The following is an 11,736-nucleotide window of genomic DNA, read 5'->3' as shown; positions in this document are numbered from 1 at the left end:
CAGATGGTTTTCCTGACGTCTCTTTGGCCGCTGTCCACTCTGACGTGCCACACACAACTTTGCCTGGCATCTACAACATAAAAATTACAGTGAAGTGCAGAGACTAACTTAAAAGAAACATGTTCTAAACTGGGTGACTTTAAGAAGGTATAATTATACCCTGAACAAAACATCAACACATAAGAAGGCAGTACAAATCTTGATACTTTCCGGAAGCGGTATTGCTTGCGATTCCCATCCACTGATATGGCATGCATCTCCTGTGAGCAGGCAGGACAATGGAGGAGATCGCTTCCACAAAGCTTGTCTATTTCAAACCGCCTGTACGTACACTCGAGGAATGCCTTCTGGAATGTGTCGCCACATATCTTTCTACTCTAATAACATGCAAAACATACAGAGGTATAAGTAAGGGTCCATTTTTATATTAGGGACAAATATTAACCACTAATAAATGATCATTTGATGAGTATATACACACTTACCCTGCCAAAGTGCTTTGTTCTTCCCACAAAGGCTTGACGGAAGCATCCTGGGGCCAACACCATCATGTCTTCAAAGGACTTGAAGAGGTCCACTGTGAAGATGGTCTGGTGAGTCACGGTGGCTGGCCAGTAGCCACTCTTTACACGTTTGTCCAGCCCCACTCTCCAATGTCTCAGACACCCGGAGCAGTTCAGAGCAGGAAGGGACAGGTTATAGCGCCCTGAGTCAGGAGTAATTATTAGGAAGTAATGAATTACATTCTTTAAAAAACTTCTGAATAGAAGTAAAGCCCTTAAAAATCACAGACAGATTTATTCCAATCAGGATTAACTGCTTACCACTAGGGGTGTAACGATCCATCTACTACATCGATGTATCGATTTATATTCCTATGATCCAACTACATCGATCTGTGCTCGGCGAGTTGGCCTTTAGGACAACATATATCAATCTAACATCGTTTTAAAATGTAATAAATTGATTGTATCGATACTAGGAAATAACCCATTGGATTTAAGCACGTCAGACTTTATATGGATGTTTTTTCTTAGCACTTTTAATGATAAAGGCTTTAAACATCTAGGAAACTTAACCTGCACTGTCCAGTATCCAGGTATTTATTTCAGTCACACTGGTTGAATTTTTGGCTAAAAGGTTACTGAATCGATTTCAAGTCACTGAATCGTTTCGGATCGTATCGTTCTAAATGAACCAATATCGTCCTTGAATCGTATCGACAACCACGAATCGTGATACAAATCGAATCGTTGTTAAAACGAATCGTTACAACCCTACTTACCACTCATCACTGTAAGGGCACTGGGGAGGGGCAAACACAATGCTGTGATTTTTGCGACTGCACTTGAATACATTTTCCGGATTGACTGACCTTCTTGTCATAAAGTAGTGATTGGCTGTCGTTTCTCTTTGCTTATTTGAGCTGTTCTTGCCATAATATGGAATTGGTATTTTACCAAATAGGGCTATCTTCTGTATACCTATCCTACCTTGTCACAACACAACACAACACAACTCTACAACATTCGGAGAGTACGACCCTGCCTTACACAGGAAGCGGCACAGGTCCTAATCCAGGCACTTGTCATCTCCCGTCTGGATTACTGCAACTCGCTGTTGGCTGGCCTCCCTGCCTGTGCCATTAAACCCCTACAACTCATCCAGAATGCCGCAGCCCGTCTGGTGTTCAACCTTCCCAAGTTCTCTCACGTCACCCCCCTCCTCCGCACACTCCACTGGCTTCCAGTTGAAGCTCGCATCCGTTACAAGACCATGGTGCTTGCCTATGGAGCAGTGAGGGGAACGGCACCTCTGTACCTTCGGGCTCTGATCAGTCCCTACACCCAAACGAGGGCATTGCGTTCATCCACCTCTGGCCTGCTGGCTCCCCTTCCTCTGCGGAAGCATAGTTCCCGCTCAGCCCAGTCAAAACTGTTCGCTGCTCTGGCACCCCAATGGTGGAACAAGCTCCCTCACGACGCCAGGACAGCGGAGTCACTGACCACCTTCCGGAGACATTTGAAACCCCACCTCTTTAAGGAATACCTGGGATAGGATAAAGTGGTCCTTCTACCCCCCCCCCCCAAAAAAAAAAAAAGTGGTTATCCCACTGGCTATAGGGTGAATGCACCAATTTGTGAGTCGCTCTGGATAAGAGCGTCTGCTAAATGACGTAAATGTGCCCTTGAGCAAGGCACTTAACCCTAATTGCTCCTGTAAGTCGCTCTGGATAAGAGCGTCTGCTAAATGACTAAAATGTAAATGTAAATGTGATTGGCTCAAACACATTAAGAAGGAAAGAAATTCCACAAATTAAGGCACACCTGTTAATTGAAATGCATTCCAGGTGACTACCTCATGAAGCTGGTTGAGAGAATGCCAAGAGTGTGCAAATCTGTCATCAAGGCAAAGGGTGGCTACTTTGAAGAATCTAAAATCTAAAATATATTTAGATTTGTTTAACACTTCTTTAGTTACTACATGATTCCCTATGTGTTTTTTCATAGTTTTGATGTCTTCACTTATTCTACAATGTAGAAAATAGTACAAATAAAGAAAAACCCTGGAATGAGTAGGTGTGTGTATAAACTTTTGACTGGTACTGTATAATGTAACTTAAATGCATTAGCATAAGTGTGTTTTTTGGGTGAAGACATGAGAATCCACTATGACAGATATGTCATAAAATTATGATATACTGTAGGTCATTATATTATACTGAACAAAAATATAAACACAACATGTAAAGTTGTCACGATCGTCGTATTGAATAGACCAAGGCGCAGCGTGATGAACGAACATGGTTAACTTTATTATCTTTAGTGATAATAGACAACAATCAACAAAACAAGAAACGACTTGTGAAGTCCACGGTAACAATGACCAACACGGAACAAGAACCCACAAACACAAAGGGAAAACAGACAGTTTAAATATGGCTCCCAATCAGAGACAACCAACGACAGCTGACACTCGTTGCCTCTGATTGGGAGTCACTCTAGCCAACATAGAAATAAACACAACTAGAACTACCAACATAGAAATCTAACACATAGAATGAACACACCCTGGCTCAACATATAGAGTCCCAGAGCCAGGGTGTGACAGTACCCCCCCCCTAAAGGCGCGGACTGCGACCGCGCCTCAACTTGAACAAAACAGTGGAGGGCTGGGTGGGCATACCTCCTCGGCGGCGGTTCTGGCTCCGGCCTTGCCCACCACCCTCCAATAAACCCCCCATAGCGCCCCTGGTCCAGTCTGGCCCCGCTGGCTGGAGCTGAACTGGACTTAGCAGGAGCGGTTAGCTTCAGCTCCGTAGTGGAGCAGTTGACCGGTACCTTACCAGGCACCGGTGACCCAGGCACGGGTTGTGCTGGACTGACGACGCGCACCCCTGGCTTGGTGCGTGGAGGAGGAACGGGCCTTACCAGGCTGACGACGCGCACCCCTGGCTTGGTGCGTGGAGGAGGAACGGGCCTTACCAGGCTGACGACTCGCACCCCTGGCTTGGTGCGTGGAGGAGGAACGGGCCTTACCAGGCTGACGACGCACACCGTAGGCTTGGTGCATGGAGCAGGGACAGGCCGGGCTGGGCTGGCGACGCACCCCGTAGGCTTGGTGCGTGGAGCAGGGACAGGCCAGACTGGGCTGGCGACGCACCCCGTAGGCTTGGTGCGTGGAGCAGGGACAGGCCGGACCAGGCTGGCGACGCACACCGTAGGCTTGGTGCGTGGAGCAGGGACAGGCCGGACCGGGCTGGCGACGCACACCGTAGGCTTGGTGCGTGGAGCAGGGACAGGCCGGACCGGGCTGGCGACGCACACCGTAGGCTTGGTGCGTGGAGCAGGGACAGGCCGGACCGGGCTGGCGACGCACACCGTAGGCTTGGTGCGTAGAGCAGGGACAGGCCGGACCGGGCTGGCGACGCACACCGTAGGCTTGGTGCGTGGAGCAGGGACAGGCCGAACCGGGCTGTGGAGACGGATAGGAGACCTGGAGTGAAGAGCGGCCACAACCCGTCCTGGCTGAATGCCTACCTTCACACACTCTGTGTGAGGCATCCGCACAGGACGTACAGGGCTGTGTACCCGTACTGGCATAACAGCACGTGACACTGGAGCAGGATATCCGGGACCGAGGAGAGGCATTGGAGACCACGAGCGTTGAGCCGGCACACTCCGTCCTGGCTGCATTCCCACCTTCGCACGACACGTGCGGGGTGCTCGCACAGGACGTACAGGACTATGCCGGACCACTCGTGGCACAGTACGCCGCTCCGCATACCGCGGAACCTGCCCCGTCCCATGCTGCCATGCCTGAGTACGGGAAGTTGGTTCCGCTCTCCATCCAGGCTCCGCCAACCTGCCTTCTGGCCCCCCTAACCCGGTGGCCTCCTCTCCAAATCGCCCTGTGGCAGCCTCCTGCTGCCCAGCCGCCCATGCCGTGTGCCCCCCCCTAAAAATTTTCTGGGGTTGCCTCTCGCCTGTCCGACGTTGACACTGCTGACGCCGCTGCTCCTCTCTCGCCAGGGCCTTAATCCTATGCCATGGCCCTTTTCCCCCGAGCATGTCCTCCCAGGACCACACTTTGCCCACCTGGGCCATCGCCAACCTCTCCATCTCCTTTCCTGGCGCTTCCTCCCATGTCCAGTCCAAGATCTGCCCCCGGACACGCTGCTTGGTCCTTGTAAGGTGGGTTCTTCTGTCACGATCGTCGTATTGAATAGACCAAGGCGCAGCGTGATGAACGAACATGGTTAACTTTATTATCTTTAGTGATAATAAACAACAATCAACAAAACAAGAAACGACTCGTGAAGTCCACGGTAACAATGACCAACACGGAACAAGAACCCACAAACACAAAGGGAAAACAGACAGTTTAAATATGGCTCCCAATCAGAGACAACCAACGACAGCTGACACTCGTTGCCTCTGATTGGGAGTCACTCTAGCCAACATAGAAATAAACACAACTAGAACTACCAACATAGAAATCTAACACATAGAATGAACACACCCTGGCTCAACATATAGAGTCCCAGAGCCAGGGTGTGACAAAAGTGTTGGTCCCATGTTTTATGAGGTGAAATAAAAGAACCCAGAAATGTTCAATACGCACAAAAAGCTTATTTCCCTGTTAGTGAGCATTTCTCCTTTGCCAAGATAATCCATCCACCTGACAGGTGTGGCATATCAAGAAGCTGATTAAACAGCATGATCATTACACAGGTGCACCTTGTGGGGACAATAAAAGGCCACTCTAAAATGTGCAGTTTTGTCACACAATAATGCCACAGATGTCTCAGGTTTTGAGGGAGCGTGCAATTGGCATGCTGACTGCAGGAATGTCCACAAGAGCTGTTGCCAGAGAATTGAATGTTAATCTCTCTACCATAAGATGCCTCCAATGTTGTTTTAGAGAATTTGGCAGTACGTCCAACCGGCCTCACAACTGCAGACCACATGTAACCACGCCATCCCAGGACCTCCACATCCAGTTTCTTCACCTGCGGGACCATCTGAGACCAGCCACCCGGACAGCTGATGAAACTGTGGAGTATTTCTGTCTGTAATAAAGCCCTTTTGTGGGGAAAAACTCATTCTGATTGGCTGGGCCTGGCTCCCCAGTGGGTGGGCTTATGCCCTCCCAGGCCCACCCATGGCTGCGCCCCTGCCCAGTCATGTCAAATCCATAGATTAGGGCCTAATTAATTAATTTAAACTGACTGATTTCCTTATATGAACTGTAACTGTATATTTTTGTTCAATATAGATATACAGTGCCTTCGGAAAGTATTCAGACCCCTTGACTTTTTCCACATTTTGTTACATTACAGCCTTATTCTAAAATGGATAAAAAAATATATAAACAACTGTTCAAAAGTTTGGGGTCACTTAGAAATGTCCTTGTTTTCCATGAAAACAAAATGCATAGGAAATGTAGTCATTGACAAGGTTAATGACTACATCATACGGGGGGCCAGTATGAAAAATATAAAAAATAATGTATGCACTCACTAACTGTAAGCCGCTCTGGATAAGAGCGTCTGCTAAATGACTAAAATGTAAATGAAAAATGTTAGAAATAATGATTTTTAATATAAATAATAATTGTGTTTCAAACTTTGCTTTCGTCAAAGAATCCTCCATTTGCAGCAATTACAGCCTTGCAGACCTTTGCCATTCTAGTTGTCAATTTGTTGAGGTAATCTGAAGAGATTTCACCCCATGCTTCCTGAAGCACCTCCCACAAGTTGGATTGGCTTGATGGGCACTTCTTGCGTAACATACAGTCAAGCTGCTCCCACAACAGCTCAATAAGGTTGAGATCCGGTGACTGTGCTGGCCACTCCATTATAGACAGAATACCAGCTGACTGCTTCTTCCCTACATAGTTATTGTGTAGTTTGGAGCTGTGCATTGGGTCATTGTCCTGTTGTAGGAGGAAATTGGCTCCAATCAAGCGCCGTCCACAGGGTATGGCATGGCGTTGCAAAATGGAGTGATAGCCTTCCTTCTTTAAGATCCCTTTTACCCTGTACAAATCTCCCACTTTACCACCACCAAAGCACCCACAGACCATCACATTGCCTCCACCATGCTTGACAGATGGCATCAAGCACTCCTCCAGCATCTTTTCATTTGGTCTGCGTCTCACAAATGTTCTTCCTTGTGATCCGAACACCTCAACTTCGATTCGTCTGTCCATAACACTTTTTTTCCAATCTTCCTCTGTCCAGTGTCTGTGTTCTTTTGCCCATCTTTTATTTTTATTGGCCAGTCTGAGATATGGCTATTTCTTTGCAATTCTGCCTAGAAGGTCAGCATCCCGGAGTCGCCTCTTCACTGTTGACATTGAGACTGGTGTTTTGCGGGTACTATTTAATGAAGCTGCCAGTTGAGGACCTGTGAGGTGCCTGTTTCTCAAACTAGACACTCTAATGTATTTGTCCTCTTGCTCAGTTGTGCACTGGGGCCTCCTACTCCTCTTTCTATTCCGGTTAGAACCAGTTTGCGCTGTTCTGTGAAGGGAGTAGAAAACAGCGTTGTACGAGACCTTCAGTTTCTTGGCAATTTCTCGCATGGAATAGCCTTCATTTCTCAGAACAAGAATAGACTGATGAGTTTCAGAAGAAAGTTATTTGTTTCTGGACATTTTGAGCCTGTAATCGAACCCACAATTGCTGATGCTCCAGATACTCAACTAGTCTCAAGAAGGCCAGTTGTATTGCTTCTTTAATCAGCACAACAGTTTTCAGCTGTGCTAACATAATTGCAAAAGGGTTTTCTAATGATCAATTAGCCTTTTAAAATGATAAACTTGGATTAGCAAACAAAACGTGCCATTGGAACACAGGACTGATGGTTGCTGATAATGGTCCTCTGTACGCCTATGTAGATATTCCATTCGAAATCAGCTGTTTCCAGCTACAATAGCCATTTACAACATTAACAATGTCTACACTGTATTTCTGAACAATTTGATGTTATTTTAATGGACAAAAAAATGGCTTTTCTTTAGAAAACAAGGACATTTCTAAGTGACCCCAAGCTTTTTTACAGTAGTGTATATCCTCAGCAATCTACACACAATACCCCATAATGCCAAAGCGAAAATATGTTTTTAGAATTGTTAGCAAATTTATTACAAACAAAAAACAGAAAACCCTTTTTTACATAAGTATTCAGACCCTTTGCTATGAGACTCGCTAATTGAGCTCAGCTGCATCCTGTTTCCATGTATCATCCTTTAGATCAGGGGTGTCAAACGTCCGGCCCACGGGCCGGATCAGGCCCACAAACGGGTTTAATCCGGCCCGCGAGATGATTTTTAAAAAAAGAAAAAAAAAGAAAAGAAAAAATTATAATAATTTTGTAAAGTATAAAAATGCGCTGCAATTTTTCAATAAAATAAACTGCTGTTCCAATTGCGTCCACTGGATGGCGCAATAGCAATTGTGTTAAGCAAGCAAACTGTTTATACCGGGGCAGAGCAAGTAGGTCAAGCACGTGCAGCCAATGAGCTACTTTGTTTTGCCCGCGATATTTATTACGGCTTCTACTTTTAACATTATGTGCTTTGGCACCCTCATTGCCCCAATATGTCTCTGTCAAAAAAGAGAAAAGTGGACGCAGAGTGCAGAGTGTTCCAAGAAAAATGGTCATCCTATTTATTCACGGAATTGAATGGGAAAGCTGTATGTTTGGTGTGTTCAGAGCATGTTGCAGTGCTGAAAGAATATAACCTTCGTCGCCACTATGTGAGTCTTCATGCCGACAAATATGACAACTTTCAAGGACAGCGGAGATGAGAGAAGGTGAATGAACTGTTGGCGGGTCTGAAGAAACAGCAGTCTGTGTTTACTCACAGCCGAGACATCAGTGACGCTGCAGTGAAAGCTAGCTACCTCATTGCTAATGAAATCGCAGTGGCTTCAAAACCATTTAGTGAGGGTGAATTTGTAAAAACATGCATGATGAAGGCAGCGGAGATTGTGTGCCCTGAAAAGCGGCAGGCTTTTGCAAATATCAGCCTGACAAGAAACACAGTTGCAGACAGGATTTCCGATCTTTCAGTGGATTTGGACAGCCAGTTGAAGCAAAAAGTAAAGTCATTTATTGCGTTTTCGGTTGCAATTGATGAAAGCACGGACATTACAGATGTTGCACAACTGGCCATTTTCATCCGCGGAGTTGATGACACATTGACCGTCACCGAGGAGTTCGTGGAGTTGGTGCCGATGACAGATACAACGACAGCAGCTGATATTTTTACCGCACTCGTCGGCGCGCTGGACAGGGTCGGAGTGGACTGGTCCCGCGCTGTCAGCCTGGCTACAGATGGTGCGCCCTCAATGATCGGGAAAAAAGCAGGCGTTGTGACAAAGTTCAGAGAGAAAGTGCAATCTACAAATGGAGGACGTGATTTTTTGACTTTTCACTGTATTTTGCACCAGGAGGCTTTGTGTTGCAAGTCATTAAAGATGGATAACGTCATGAAGGTGGTCATCCAAACTGTTAATTTCATCCGATCCAGAAGCCTGAATCACCGTCAGTTTGACAGCCTTCTCAGAGAGAAAGACCACATCTATGGCCTGCCATACCACACTGACGTAAGATGGTTAAGCCGAGGTGCTGTGCTGAGGCGTTTCTTTGATTTACGAGAAGAAATTGAACAGTTCATGGAAGAAAAGGGCAAACCAGTGTTAGAATTTCATTCCGCAGAATGGATGCAGGCCCTTGCATTTATGGTGGATGTTACAGAGCACCTGAATAACTTGAACAAACAGCTGCAAGGGCGCAACAAAGTTGTCACGCAGTATTATGACAGCATACGTTCTTTCAAGTTGAAGCTGTCATTGTGGGAGACGCAACTTGCCGGTGGTGATGCAGCTCATTTCCCCTGTCTGAAAAATGTGTGCGCGACCCAACATGTGGCAGACATGAAGCGGTTCAAAGATAAAATAACGGGACTGTTACGGGAGTTTGAGCAACGCTTTCAGATTTATGTTTATATGTTTTTATGTTGATGTGCTATTGTTTTTAATTGATTTTATTTTATTTGTATATTTAACCTATTCTTGACTCTGTGGTTCTTGCACTTGTTTGGGGAACAGGATTTCATTTTTTTTATCTACATTTCTGCCTGAGAAATGACACCCTGATATAGTTCTGTGATCTGTGATATACTTCTGTGAATCACTGAGGCATTGTGTGTTTGTGTGTTCTTTGTCCTCAGAACTTTCAAATAACTTGAGGTGTTTTATGATTAATAGTGATGTTGTGCTTTTGGACACTGTCCTCAGGCTCCAGCTTTATGTTTATATGTTTTTATGTTGATGTGCTATTGTTTTTAATTGTTTTTATTTTATTTGTATATTTAACCTATTCTTGACTCTGTGGTTCTTGCACTTGTTTGGGGAACAGGATTTCATTATTTGTATCTATATTTCTGCCTGAGAAAATACACCCTGATATAGTTCTGTGATCTGTGAAACAGTTCTGTTAATCACTGAGGCATTGTGTGTTTGTGTGTTCTTTTTCTTTAGAATTTTCAAATAAACTTGACGTGTTTTATGATTAATAGTAATGTTGTGCTTGTACTATTTTGGACACACTGTCCTCAGGCTCCAGCTTTATGTTGTATGTTGATCGTATTAAAACAAAGAAAACAATCTGAAGTTGTTGTTTTTAAGTTATATATACCATGATTTTTCCGGTCCGGCCCACTTGGGAATAGATTTTCCTCCATGTGGCCCCTGAGCTAAAATGAGTTTGACACCCCTGCTTTAGATGTTTCTACAACTTGATTGGAGTCCACCTGTGGTAAAATCAATTGATTGAACATGATTTGGAAAGGCACACACCTGTCTATATAAGGTCCCACAGTTGACAGTGCATGTCAGAGCAAACACCAAGCCATGAGGTCGAAGGAATTGTCCGTAGTGCTCCGAGACAGGATTGTGTCGAGGCACAGATCTGGGGAAGGGTACCAAAAATGTTTTGTAGCATTGAAGGTTCCCAAGAACACAGTGGCCTCCATCATTCTTAAATGGAAGAAGTTTGGAACCACCAAGACTCTTCCTAGAGGGATGGTGCCAGGATTCCTAGAGCTGGCCGCCAAACTGAGCAATCGGGGGAGAAGGGCCTTGGTCAGGGAGGTGACCAAGAACCCGATGGTCACTCTGACAGAGCTCTAGAGTTCCTCTGTGGAGATGGGAGAACCTTCCAGAAAAACAACAATCTCTGCAGTACTCCACCAATCAGGCATTTATGGTAGAGTGGCCAGACGGACACCACTCCTTAGTAAAAGGCACAAGACAGCCCGCTTGGAGTTTGCCAAAAGTCACCTAAAGACTCAGACCATGAGAAACCAGATTTTCTAGTCTGATGAAACCTAGATTGAACTGCTTGGCCTGAATGCCAAGCGTCACATCTGGAGGAATCCTGGCACCATCCCTACGGTTTTTCAGCAGCAGGGACTGGGAGACTAGTCAGGATCGAGGCAAAGATGAACTGCGCAAAGTACAGAGAGATCCTTGATGAAAACCTGCTCCAGAGCTCCTACTGGAGTGAAGGTTCACCTTCCAAAAAGACAAATACCCTAAACACACAGCCAAGACAACGCAGGAGTGGCTTCGGAACAAGTCTCTACTTGAGTGGCCCAGCCAGAGCCCGGACTTGAACCCGATCGAACATCTCTGTAGAGACCTGAAAATAGTTGTGCAGCAACGCTCCCCATTCAACCTGACAGAGCTTGAGAGGATCTGCAGAGAAGAATGGGAGAAACTCCCCAAATACAGTGTCACGATCGTCAAGCATAGAGGAGGACCAAGGCGCAGCGTGTGCAAAATACATCTCTTTATTTTGGAAGAGAGAAAAACCACGAAACCAAACACTATCCAAAACTTACAAAACAACAAACGACCGTAAAGCTAAATAACGTAAGTGCACAGACAAGCAACAAACGTTCAACTTAGACAATTACCCACAAACACATGATGCCCATGGCTGCCTTAAATATGGCTCCCAATTAGAGACAATAAACCACAGCTGTCTCCAATTGAGAACCAATCCAGGCAGCCATCAACATACAAACACCTAGACAAGACATACCTCATTAAACCTACAAACCCCTAGACAAACCAAAACACATACTTCACCATGTCACACCCTGACCTAACTAAAATATGAATGAAAACAAAGATAACTAAGGCCAGGGTGTGACATA

This window comes from Coregonus lavaretus, assembly GCF_964263955.1.
Source record: "Coregonus lavaretus genome assembly, chromosome: 21".
Classification (NCBI taxonomy): Eukaryota; Metazoa; Chordata; class Actinopteri; order Salmoniformes; family Salmonidae; genus Coregonus; species Coregonus lavaretus.
This window is presented reverse-complemented; position numbering follows the sequence as displayed.